General features: G+C 46.5%; 1 protein-coding gene across 5 annotated transcripts in view; it reads left to right on the top strand.

Moving 5' to 3' along the window:
- Positions 1–12789, top strand: part of TENM4 (teneurin transmembrane protein 4) — a 2813748-nt gene that overhangs the window by 2316725 nt on the left and 484234 nt on the right. The gene's annotated exons all lie outside the window — the stretch shown is intronic.

Raw genomic sequence — 12789 nt, 5'->3', positions numbered from 1 at the left:
CTTGCAAGGTAGACGTCTGAGTCTTACTAGGCTCAGTTATGCTCCAATATAAATTAACTCCAGAATCTCAGTGGCTCAACACAGCCAAAGTTTATTTCTTGTTCATGCTCCGTGTCCAACCAAGGGAGATAGAGGACTCTGCTCTACCTATTGACTCAAGCCAGGTTGATGAAAGCTCCGCTACATTTTTAGGTATACCACGTGGAACATGTGGCACCTTGGTCTCTGCAGTAGAGGAAGAGAACCAGAGGCCTGAGCACTGGACCTTAAATGCTTTGGTCCAGAAGTCACACACAGCCCACGGGCCAAAACTAGTCACACATAGTCCTGCCTGACTTCTGGGGCTCTGGGAAATGTGGGGAAGATGAGGTTATTTGATGAGAGTAACTGTCTCCACCGTAGGAGATATTATTTCTGTGTAACAGGCACGAAAATTGAGGTGCAGAGAAATTAACTGTGTGGTCTGAGTTCTTCCAGCTAAAAAGTGCTGAAGTCTAGATCTTACATAACCTCTGATTAAATAATTTATTTAGCAGTTCAGCAAGGCATACTGAATACTCCCAATAAGATGAGCACCAAGCTAGGCTCTGGGGATGTACCAGGGAAGGTGGCTTCTGCTCAGAGAAGAGGTGAGGTGGCTTCTGCTCTCAGCCTGAAGAGTGTAGAACTACAAACTGGGAGGAGCGCTCAGCCATACAGGTGCAGCTCTCTGAGGAGATCTGTTAAAATCATCAGCTCTTCATATAGAAGGACAGGTAAAATGGGGTCATGATTATTGAGACATTGTGCCAAGTACTGATTTATACATCTCATTTACTCAGGGAGCCCCATGAGGTAGATCTTACAATCCCATTTTTAAGATAAGCAAACTGAGGTCCGCTCGGTGAGCTCAGAAAACTAAGCTAAAGGTGAACTGGTCGACCCTAACCGTGCTCACTTATAATGCACAAACGGCGGAATCAAAACTTGAACCTTGCCACCCTACTCCACTGATCCTCAGGAAGTCTGCTCTCCCCTTCCTCCTCTACACTCTCCATCCTGGCCTTTCTCCCCCTGGTTCCTCCAGATCCTGCTGGGTGTCCCATGTGAACACGGCTTCCAGCGACAACAGAGGGAGCCTCATGGAGGCCAGACCTGGGTCGCTCATCCCATGTGGGTGCCGCCCATAGAGCCGAGCCCACAGTTGAATTCGATGGGGGAGGGAAGAAATCGCAGAAATATAGGTAGTAGTGGGGTCTGACAAATTCTGTGGGGTCGAATCTGAGTGCCTGTGCCAGATCTGTCTAGAATGTTCTCCTTTTAATCCCTGGCCTCGTCTCCTCTCATCCCTCTCGTTGCACACTGTGTTATAGTTACACTGGCTCCATCACTGCTCTCCCCTCCCCAGCTCGCGTGACCGCCTCTTCTGTCCCCACACTAGTCCAAGCCATGGTCTCTTACTGGGACTATTGCAGTGGATTCCTCATGGGGCTGTCCTTCTACCCTTCTCTCCAGGGCTCTGGCACCAGGCAGATCAGATTGCTTCTCAAATCCTGCCATGTGCCCCTATCTTTAGCAGAGGAAAAGCAAAAGTTCCTCACAATGACCCACTAGGACCTAAATGAGCCAACCCTTCTCCTTTCTGACCCCATCTCTCCTGTGTACCCCTCGCTCACACCCATTGACCTCTTCACTTTTCCTTGAACCCAAAACACACACCCACCTCAAGGCATAAGGCATGCAGCATAGATGCCTTTTTTTCCAGTCTTGGGAAAAGTTCTTTAGGCAGAGGAACAGCAGTGAACAAACCTCCACATCATATCCGAGCAAGCAGGGCACGCTTAGGCTGAAAGCGGCTGAACACAAGTATGCTCACTGCTCAAGGAGTGGCAGGAGGCCGGTGGTGTGAGCGAGGTATGTGTAATAGTGGTGAGAGTGGGTGGCCTGCCCCCATCACCCCAGGCAAGGAGCCACCCTCCCAGTCCAGTTCCTCCTGTGCCCTGTTCCATTTGATCTTATCCATGTGACATTTCTCTAGCTGCTGCATTATCCATTACTCCGGAAGCTTGTCTAGGGTCTGTCTTCCCCCATTAGAACATAAGCTCCCTAAGGGCAGGGATTTACTTTGTGTGGTTCCCTGGAGGGCTCTTACTGCTGGAACAGGTGGTTGGTGAGCACATATTGAATGAGTGAATGAATAAACAAATAATTTCACAACAGATTCCACATCGATATTTGCTTACACGTTATTGTTTATCCCCTCCTGCCTCTATGTATGCTATTCCGAACCCTGGAATGGCCCCACTGCCTTTCTCCATCAGCTGACTTCTCACTCTTTCTCACTCTCTCTGCCTGCCCAGGAGGGCGATGTCACTGTAACACATGGCACAGGTGCTGTCCATCCATCCCTGTGAGCCTGGGGGTCTCCAGGGCAAGCACAGCTCCTCGTCTCCGAGCCCCACAGTACCTTGGGCACAGCGAGAGTCCTGTGACTGTTGGCTTGAGCCAAGTGGACCAGAGCACCACGTGGAATCACAGTCCAGGGGCCACTGCTCTCCTCCCCTACATGTCACCTCACTCACAATCAGGAGGCAGGGAGCCCTGTTGCCAATTCAGTCTCCTCCTTCTTAACGCCTGCCTCAGAGATCAGGAAGATGAGGCAAATGGGACACTAATGAAATGCAGAGAGAAAACTAAATCGGGAGGTGTTGCAAACACTGAGGAGGAGGGAGATTGATTTAAAAAGATTTCTCCAGGGCAGGAGAGGGAGTGCTGTGCGGGAGTGTAGAGTCCTTGGAGTTAGGGTCCCGTGTCCCACCTCTGACACCTGCATGCAGGATGGCCTGCATGATCCCTTTACCTCTAGGGGCTTCACTTTTCTGACTTTAAATTAGGAGCCTTTTAATTGATTGACTCATTTGTTCATTCATGCCTTCCCACCACCTTGCCAAAAAAGATTTGAGTGGGTTAACAATCTTAACTTGATTAATTAATTAAGACCAAGAACATTTAATGTGAAATTAAGTAGAAAGTAAAGAGAAAAAAGAGGAAGAAGAAACAGATTTCCAGGGCTCCTCAGAGAGGGGGTTCTGAGAAAGTGATTACAGACCACTGTTCTGAGGGTTACACAGGGTTCTTACGACAAGCAGGTGGGGTGTGGTAGGTGCTGATGACCTTTAGGGATGGAAAAGTGGTAGTAAAGATGGTAGTAAAGGTAGTAAAGATGACCAGTGTGTCAGAGCATTTCACATCCTCTGTCTGATCCTTCAGTTATAGGCATTGTCTACTGTGTGTTAGGGACCCACAGGGCACTTTTTTCTCTCGTTGAGTGCTCACAGCACCCTGCAAAGTGGTCTTTTAAAGTCCATTTTGAGATGAGATGACTGAGTCTTAGAGACACTGATTGTCTATTCAGCAAATGGTGCTGGGAGGATGGCTATCCATATGCAAAAGCATGAAGTTGGACTTTCCCCACCCAGGGTTAAAAAAATTAACTCAAAATGCATTGTTGACCTAAATGCAAGAGCTAAAACTATAAACCCTTAGAAGAAAACATAGGTATAAATGTTTACAACCTCAGATAAGACATGCAGTGGTTAGGCACACACAAAAATGAGGGAAACAATATATAAATTGGACATCATCGAAATTAAAATTTTTGGTGCTGCAGAGAACACTGCATGGGAAGTGAAGATGAGCCTGGAATGGGAGAAAGTATTTGCAGTCATAGATCTTACAAGGGATTTGTATGCAGAATATATAAAGAACTCTTAAACTCGGCGATAAAAAGACAAAGCCTAATTCAGAAATGGGCAAAGAGTTTGGATAGGCATTTCTCCAAAGAAAAAACAGAAATGGCCAATAAGCACAAAAAAAGATGTTCCACATTTTTAGTCATCAGGGAAATGCCAGTTAGAGACACTGAGTTATTTGGACCCTGCCTTCCTAACAGCAAAGCCTCCTGACCACACACCAGCCCCGAGCTTGGGGAAGAGGTCACTGCTGAGTGAGAGACCTGGCCTGCACTAGGGTATTCACAGGAATGGGGAGGAAAGGGAGGGACAGAGGCAGATGAGACAGATGGATCCAGCCAGGGACAGACTGCCTGTGGGCTCTTTTCTTGGTGATGGGCAGAAATTGCCATCTGAGAATGCTTCCCAGTCGCGCGCCCTGGCCCTCTTCACAGTCTGCCCTAAAGCAGTAGTTCTCAAACTCTGGTTTCAGGACCCTATCTGACTCTTCCAAATTATTGAAGACCCCAAACAGTTTTTGTTTATGTGGATTATGTCTGTCAAAATTTGTCACGCTAGTAATTAGCACTGAAAAAATGTTAAAATAATTATTTATGGCTTATTTAAAGTAATAATAAGCCCTTACTTTAACATAAATAACACATTTTTATGAAAATGACTTTTCTACAACAAACAAAAATGTATAGAACAGCATTGTTTTATGTTTTGTCAAATCTCTTTAATCTTTGGCCTAATAGAAGATATATCTGTCTCTGCATTCAATCTGGAAAATTCCACTCTATACCGAAAAGAGAAAAAGGATGTAAAGAGCAATATTTTAAGTAGTCTTGACCTCACCAACTTCCCCGAAAGGGTCTCAGGGACCTACAGGGACCCCTGGGCTGCACTGTGAAAGCCAGGCACAAGAGGTAAGATCCTTGCCAGAGTCCAACAGGGAGTGCGCAGAAGAGGTCGTCTGTCTGCCTAGTAAGGAGGGGAAGAGAAGTGAGGACAGTCTGAGAGGTGAGGCGGCAAGAATCCACCTGGACTGAAGCCTGGCTGTCCAGGGGAGGCCTCAGGCCTTTTGCACATGATATTCTCTTAGCCCAGAATGCCTTCTCCATATTGGTCTATTGGCAAAATCCTCCTTGTGCTTTAGGGTTAACTTTGGATGCACCTGCCTCTGGAAAGCCTTTCTTACCATCCCTAACATCCTCTAGGCTGGGCTAAGCCCTCTTGCATACCTAGCACCCTGATGGGTGTTACTAGGGTGAGCATTGCAGCAGGGGAGTGGCTGGGAGGTTGAGGCCTACTGGTGGAAGCCTTGGGGTCCCAGGCAGAGGAGCTGGGGCCTTTTGTTATTCCTGTTTCAGAAGGGAAAAGCCAGTGGCAATTTTTTTTCACAAGCATCTGCTTGATGGTGTACGAATTTATATGTACAAAGAACAGCAGCCACCAAAGGGCAAATCAAAGTCCTCTACTAATTCTAATTCACTGGCAAATAAAGTAACGCCAGCAATCTAGAGTTAAATGGGGAATGAGGAAGAAGAAAGAACAGCTTACTAACAGCTTACTGAGCCCTTACTCTGTGCCAGGCATGCATCATGTTTATGGAATCATCATTGCAGTTAGGGGCATTTCCCCCATTTTATAGGTGGACAAACTGAGGCACCCTCTGCCCTCCCCTACTCAAGGATCCTTTGCTAGTAAGTGAGAACTGGGATTCAGACCCAAGTCAGTGTGCTTCTAAAGCTAGTGATTACTTTTGCCAGCACGCCGCATGGGCTTGGCACCATTCTGTGACCTCGAGTGTTTACTACTGCCAACCTGCTTTTTAAAAATGTGTTTCTATCATGGCTTTCCAAATACACTTTTTAGCCCTCAGAAAGTCGAACAAGATCACCAGTTATGCATTTTTGTTTCCCCTGTGGCAGCTTCCCTGTACACAGCAGGCAGTCCATACTCTCTGCTCTTGTATTGCTTACTTTTCATAAAAGACACGGCCACAGTGGAGGTATTGACTCAGTGGAGATACTAATGAGTTAGAGTGGTCAGGACCTGCCAGAACTGGCCATCCTGGTTGGTGGTGGGAACCTGGGAAATCAAAGGGCTCGGAAAAGATATATTATTCTTCTCCGGAGCAGGTTGGAGAAGTACATGGCACACCCTAGTTCTTAAATGAGTACTCAGTGTGGCAAACCAGGCTGATGAGGTTGAGTGTGGGGTTACATATGGTGCCAATTATGTCAGATAAGCAAGGATACATGAGCATGTATTGAACTCTTTTGTGGGGCGGGATCTACGCTAGGCACATTGCATGTTTTTATCCTCATTATGAAAACCTTTGTGTTTGAGGCTCTATGAGATAGGAGTATCCCCACTTTCCAGTGCCCAACCTGAGTCGCATAGAAGCATCCTACTCATTGACACATATGTCCTAGCATGTGGAGGAGAGGGGGTTGGGACCTGGTCTGTTTGGGAGCACCACACTGCCCTCCACATGCAGAGGGAATGCTGAGTCTGGTTCCTGCAGGGTGATTGGTGAGGGTCAGCAGTGCCAGGCGATGCCGCAGCAGCTGGTGTCAGGCTTGTGCTCCCCGGACCGTCTGTCCTCCAAGGTTCCTTTTCTCTCCTTGAGTTTGCACCTTCGACTTGTACTCAGAGAACCTGGAATGCCCACCCGTCTCCCATGCCACCATCATCTTTCAGCACCAAGCATCTACTTTGTCATAGATGTCCTAGTCCACTTGAACCCATGGGTGGTCCCAGGGAGGAAGAGGTAGGAGGAGCAGGTGACTTAAGATGAAATCCAAGAGGTGTCACAGATCGTCCTTGAAACCTAAGAGTTCCCTATTTGTTCAAAAAAGGAATCCCTATAGGCAACCACTTCTGGTCCCAGCCTTTGATGCTCCTTTGGGAAGCCAGGGGTGAAATTCTCTCCTTCCCTGAGGCCTGCCGGGGTTGGGGTTGGCAGAGTGACACAGTCATGCTCCAGGTGTCACTGTCCTTCTGAAACCCCTTTAATATCCTTTTTACCTGTCCCCATCCTCGAGTGGGGCTGCCACATGGTCCTGGGTGTGCAGAATGATCACAGAGCCATTTACACGCCGAATGCCTGGTTTATTTCCAAATAGGAAGGTCAGTGTGATTATCCTTGGTGGATTCAGTGACCAAATCCTCCTGATGGTAGGGCTCACTTCCTTTTGCTGATTGCATCTTCAGCTGTACATCTCAGTGGCCAGTGAAGCCAAAGCGGCAGATCATGGCCTGAAGGCCCATCTCTGAGGCTGCGGACCCCTGTCACTGCATTGCCTTGACTTACCTGCTATGAAGTGGATGTCTTCAGACCTCTTATACCCCCACTGCTTTTGTGAAAGTTCCCTTGGTGGAAGAGAACAGTGAGTCAACATCTATAAGCACAGAATCCTTCCCCTCTTTGGATTCTAACCATGGTAGAAAAGCCGAGTGTGCAGAAAACACTCCAAGGGTAAGAACAGACATTCGTTGTGTACCTATTATATGTCAGCCACTGAGCTGGGCATTTCACGGTCCATTTCCCCCTCACAACTACTGGTGAGGTAAGCATTGTTATTTCTGATTCACAAATGGGGCCACGGAGCCTCAGAGAGGGTCAGTGACTTTAAGTCACAAAGCTGCGAGGTGGGGGAGTCCGGAGCTGAATCAAGGTCATCTGCTGCAAAACCCAACTTCTCCCCACTACGTTGAAACAGGAACAGCAGCAGCAAGAACTACCATTTATGGCATGCTCGCTACACTCCTGGCTTATATTAGCTCATTTAATCCTTTTGACAACCCAGTGATGTTAGTACCATTATCATCCCCATTTTATACATGAGAGAAACCTATGGACAGAGAAGTGCTTTCAGAATGAAAAATTTTTGAAGGGTATTTGGGAAGTAAGCCCCAGCCATCTTTCACTGTTCGCTGGTCTGCTGTACATAGCTCTTGTCTAAAATAAGCACAGGCCTTGTTCCTAGAAGGTACTTAATATTTGGTTATTGATAAGTAACTTCACGGGGTCCTTACCTCCCCCACTGGAATGGCTGTTCTGGTTACTGTTGACAGCCTCTGCTGGCCACGGAGCTGCTCCTTGCCACGGGAGGCTTCTGATAGGTCAGAGAATCCTCGTGCTGAATCTCAGATATTGAGTCCAGAGAGTAGACTCTGGAGTCAGAGAAGTGGAGACCAAGCATGGCCTACCAGCTGTGCACTCTGGGCAAGTTACTTAATTCCTCTCTGCCTCAGTTTCCTAATACATGAATTGGGTATGATAATAGCCCATACCTCAGTGGTACTCACAAGGATAAAAATCATGTAGAATGCTAATAGTCCAGGGTGGCACAAAAAAATAGGTGCCCAATGGCCATGATCTGTCATATTATGGAAGATTAGTTTATAGAGTTGGACTTACAAAGTGATCTAGTTCCACTCTTTCACTTGCAAATGAGGAAACTGAGGCCCAGAGATAGGCAGTGATTAACCCAAGTCACACAGCATTTTACTTTTCTGATTCCAACATCACAGTTTATTCCAAAACTGTAAGCCAGATTAAAAATAGCAGTCTGGAGGCGCCCATACATGATGATGCCTTCCCATTTCGAGAAGTTTTAGTTGGTTATCTTTCAGTCTGCTTTATCTTTTTCGAAAGTCTGTTCTTTGTTTATACTTTCACTACTTTGACATATTTCTCTAAATATTGTACACATTTCATTTTCTGAATCTGATCATTTTACTACCTGTAGCATTCCTAGGTCTGATTGATATGTTCATTGTTTCTGCTCTTGTTCTTGGTGTCTTGTTTCCTCATGTGCTCTGTGATTTCTTAAATTGTAGATTTATGATTGCTAAAATTTTGTGGCATTCCTTTGAGGCCTGAGTTGAAAATTTATTGCTCCAGAAAGAGTTTGCATTTGCTGCTGCCCGGTACCTGGAGGAACCACCACCTTGAGGTCACTTTGACACTCAGCTTGGATTGTTTTTTTTTTTTTTTTTCCTTGCTGGCCACAAAGTAATACATAGTCAAGTTCCAGACCCATATGAGGGCCATTTTGTAATTGGAATTCCTCAGCCATTTAAAATTTTTCCTTCTTGTCTGCCCAGACCTAGGGTCAAGTTTCCGTACTGCTTCCTTCTGCAGGGTGGGATTTTGTGTTTTTCTGATTCACCCCTTCACCAAAGTGTGTCTCCTTTCTGAGTCTTAGCTGTGAGAGTCTCAGTTTCCCTTCCATCTTCTGAAGGACAAAGGACTGTGATTTTGTGTCTTACCTTGGCTCTTTAAAACCAAAAGCCCTAGATCACTAAGGAACGACAGATATCCCCAGGCCCATCATCCACTCAGTGTTTGGGACCCCTGAATTCATGCTGTCTCATGGTTGTTTTGACCTCTGAGGATTTCCTTCTCTTTCATGATGGCTCAACCCTATATTTAAAAATAAATTTGTTTGTTTAACCTGGCATTTTCCTGTATACTGCATTAGGGTGAATAGTCAGTCATACTGTTGGAAATAGAAGTGTAGAGCGGCCACCCTTGGCCTGCATTGGTGTAAACATGAGACTTCATCAGGGTTTCCCTGATTGTTACTTGTTGACAGTTTATCATATTTTTTGTTTCCTTCAGAGTCCACAAAGCGTGCCCAGAGAGCCAGGGGAGGTTTGCATACCATAGGCCATGTCCATCATCATCTCTCTGAGATCTCAGTCCCCCGGGGGCCTTAATCCAGAACATACTATAGATGTTGCCAAATGAAAACTCTGGTTTCATGAAAAATGCCCAAAAGGTACCACATTCTGAAGGTGTGGGTGCATGCTGTTGCTTGATTCAGTCATCCCTGATGTGGTCTTTGCTAAAGCAAATAATACCCAGTGCAGCAGAGGCAGCACAAGCAATTTTAAGTTCATTTGCCCAGGAGTTCATTCATTCCACAAACATTCACTGAGCATCTACTACATGCTGTGCTCATGTTAGGCTCTGGGATACAGAGATGGACAAGCCACAGTTCTTCCTCGTGTATATAAAGATATTTACATGAACAGTAACCATAGAGTCTGACCGTGGCTTTGGCAGCTAGAAACGAGGTGGAAAGTAGCTTAACCCAAACTCAGATGGGGATGTCTAGGCAGGCTGCCCATAGGAAGTGGCAAGCGAATCTAAAGTATGAGGAACAGATGGCAAATCTAGAATTAATAAGGCCATGCCCCTCAAAAGAAAACGTGAATGCTCCCCTTGAGAAGAAATGATCCAGCTAATTTTCCTTCCCTGGTCTTGGTCTATGGGTAAGCCTTGCCCTCTCAACACTCTGGGAACCACAGGTATGATTTCTACATTCTCACCCCATCATTCACAAATGGGTAAAATTGAATCTGGGAGGGTTGAGAGTGAAAAGATATCTTAATTATTACAAGGGTTTGTGATCCTCCGATGGGCCAGTGTATATGAACAGATATATGGTATATCTGCAATATTAACATTTCATAGGGAAGAGAAGGAAGTTGGAAAAACAAGTGTCTCTAAAGCCTTCTTGGTGACAGGGGGAATGAAAAGAAAGGCTGAACCACTAATGTAACTATAAACGCAGTAGTGTTACAGCCAGATATGCTTACATTCAAAGCTGCCTCTCTCACTGAACGACCCGTATAACCTCGGACAAGATAGATTTCCCTGAGCCTCTGTTTCCTGACCTGTAAAATGGCACAATAACCCCTCACAAGGTTGTTCTGAGGTTTAAATGAAATGATATGTGTCCATCTCCTGGTGCTTAGCAGGTACTCAGTGAATGCTATTAGGAGTGGGTTCCCTGCCCCCATCCACCCCAACACACACATGTTCAGGAGAGAGCCCAGACGGGATGGGATCTGTTGAAGGAGTGGTTCCCAGACAGTCACTGCTGTAGGCCATGAGCAGCCTTGTAGGCAAATTCCCTTCTCTGAGACCCTGTGAATGTTCCAGAAGCTCTTGGAATTATCTGAGAGAGGGATGGGGTGATCCATTTGAGTTATCAAAGACAACATTTTCTGGTGCTTCATCAGAGACCCAATTAATATTGGGTCTGGAAGGGCCTTTGATGTGTTTACACTCAGCTCCTCCCAGCCCAGGCCAGAGGAGGAAGGGAATGTTCTACAGCTCACACAGAAGGCAAGGGGTAGAGGCAGGACTTGAACCCAGAACCCACTGACTGCAGAGGCTGTATTCTTCCCCTCTATGGGCACATCTCAGAGAGGGGAGACTCTGGGCAGCTACTGGGCCCAGAGGAGGGGTAAAATCTGGGTAGCCTCGAGGAGGACAACATCCAGATTTGGAGGACCAGCCATTATGCTTTATTGCATTTGCGTCTTGCCCTGGTGGCTGTGGAGTGGGCTCTGATCTAGCCATGCCCAATAAAGAAGGAAGAGGCTCGGAAGAAAAGCAATAAAATCCAGGAGCTGGGTGGCTCCTTCAGAGATGTTGAGGTGGGAGCTCAGGGTGGCCCCATGATAGCATCCCTAAACCAGAGGTCTGCTTGTGACCCTCTCCACTTACTGATTTTCTGTCTTACCCTTGCCCTCCAGAGGAAGCCCAGACTTCTCATTGTAGCCTAAAAGGCCCTGTATTACTCTTTTTCTCAGAAAAGTTTATCCTAACAGTAAAAGAGCTGAGTTCTAATCCTGACTCTCCTCCTTGCAAATGGTATCCCCTAGAGCAACTTTCTGTTTTTCTTTTTTTTTTATTGGAGTTCAATTTGCCAACATATAGCATAACACCCAGTGTTCATCCTGCCAAGTTCTCCCCTCAGTGTTCATCACCCAGTCACCCCAACCCCCCACCCACTTCCCCATCCACTACCCCTTGTTCATTTCCGAGTTAGGTGTCTCTCATGTTTTGTCATCCTCACTGATATTTTCACCCATTTTCTCTCCTTTCCCTTTATTCCCTTTCACTAATTTTTATATTCCCCAAATGAATGAGACCATATAATGTTTGTCCTTTTCCGATTGACTTATTTCACTCAGCGTAATACCCTCCAGGTCCTTCCATGTCGAAGCAAATAGTGGTTACTTTCTGTTTCTCTTTCTTTTTTTTTTTTAAATATTTTTATTTATTTATGATAGTCACAGAGAGAGAGAGAGAGAGAGAGGCAGAGACACAGGCAGAGGGAGAAGCAGGCTCCATGCCAGGAGCCTGACGTGGGATTCGATCCCAGGTCTCCAGGATCGCGCCCCGGGCCAAAGGCAGGCGCCAAACTGCTGCGCCACCCAGGGATCCCTCCATTCATCTTTCAATAGCTCCGAGGCTCCTTCCACAGTTTGGCTATTGTGGACATTGCTGCTATAAACATCGGGGTGCAGGTGTCCCGGGGTGCAGTGTTTCACTGCATCTGAATCTTTGGGGTAAATCCCCAGCAGTGCAATTGCTGGGTCGTAGGGCAGGTCTATTTTTAACTCTTTGAGGAACCTCCACACAGTTTTCCAGAGTGGCTGCACCAGTTCACATTCCCACCAACAGTGCAAGAGGGTTCCCCTTCCTCCACATCCTCTCCAACATTTGTGGTTTCCTGCTTTGTTAATGTTCCCCATTTTCACTGGTGTGAGGTGGGATCTCATTGTGGTTTTGATTTGTATTTCCCTGATGGCAAGTGATGCAGAGCATTTTGTCATGTGCTTGTTGGCCATGTCTATGTCTTCCTCTGTGAGATTTCTGTTCATGCCTTTTGCCCATTTCATGACTGGATTGTTTCTTTGCTGTTGAGTTTAATAGAGCAACTTTCTTAACCACCCTATACCTCTGTAACTTTGTGTGCAAAACTGACATACTGATAATGTTGTTATTAGGATCAGGCAAGATGATACACAGAAAGCTCTCCCAAGCCCACCTGACTAGGCCCTTGCCTGGCTCTGGCCTCTCTCCCACAGCAGGCTTCTCTGCCCACATTGCAGTTATCTGGGCACGTGGGAGCACTTCTGGGTGTTTCCCCTGAGACCTCTTGAAGGCAGGGTGCCTGAGTGCCAGGCCACCCCCAGTGGGTGTGTGTAGCATGAATCTGTCACTGTCCCATGCTCTGCCCAGGACTAAGAAATTCATAAA

Source organism: Canis lupus, chromosome 23, assembly GCF_048164855.1.
Source record: "Canis lupus baileyi chromosome 23, mCanLup2.hap1, whole genome shotgun sequence".
NCBI lineage: Eukaryota > Metazoa > Chordata > Mammalia > Carnivora > Canidae > Canis > Canis lupus.
This window is presented reverse-complemented; position numbering and strand designations above follow the sequence as displayed.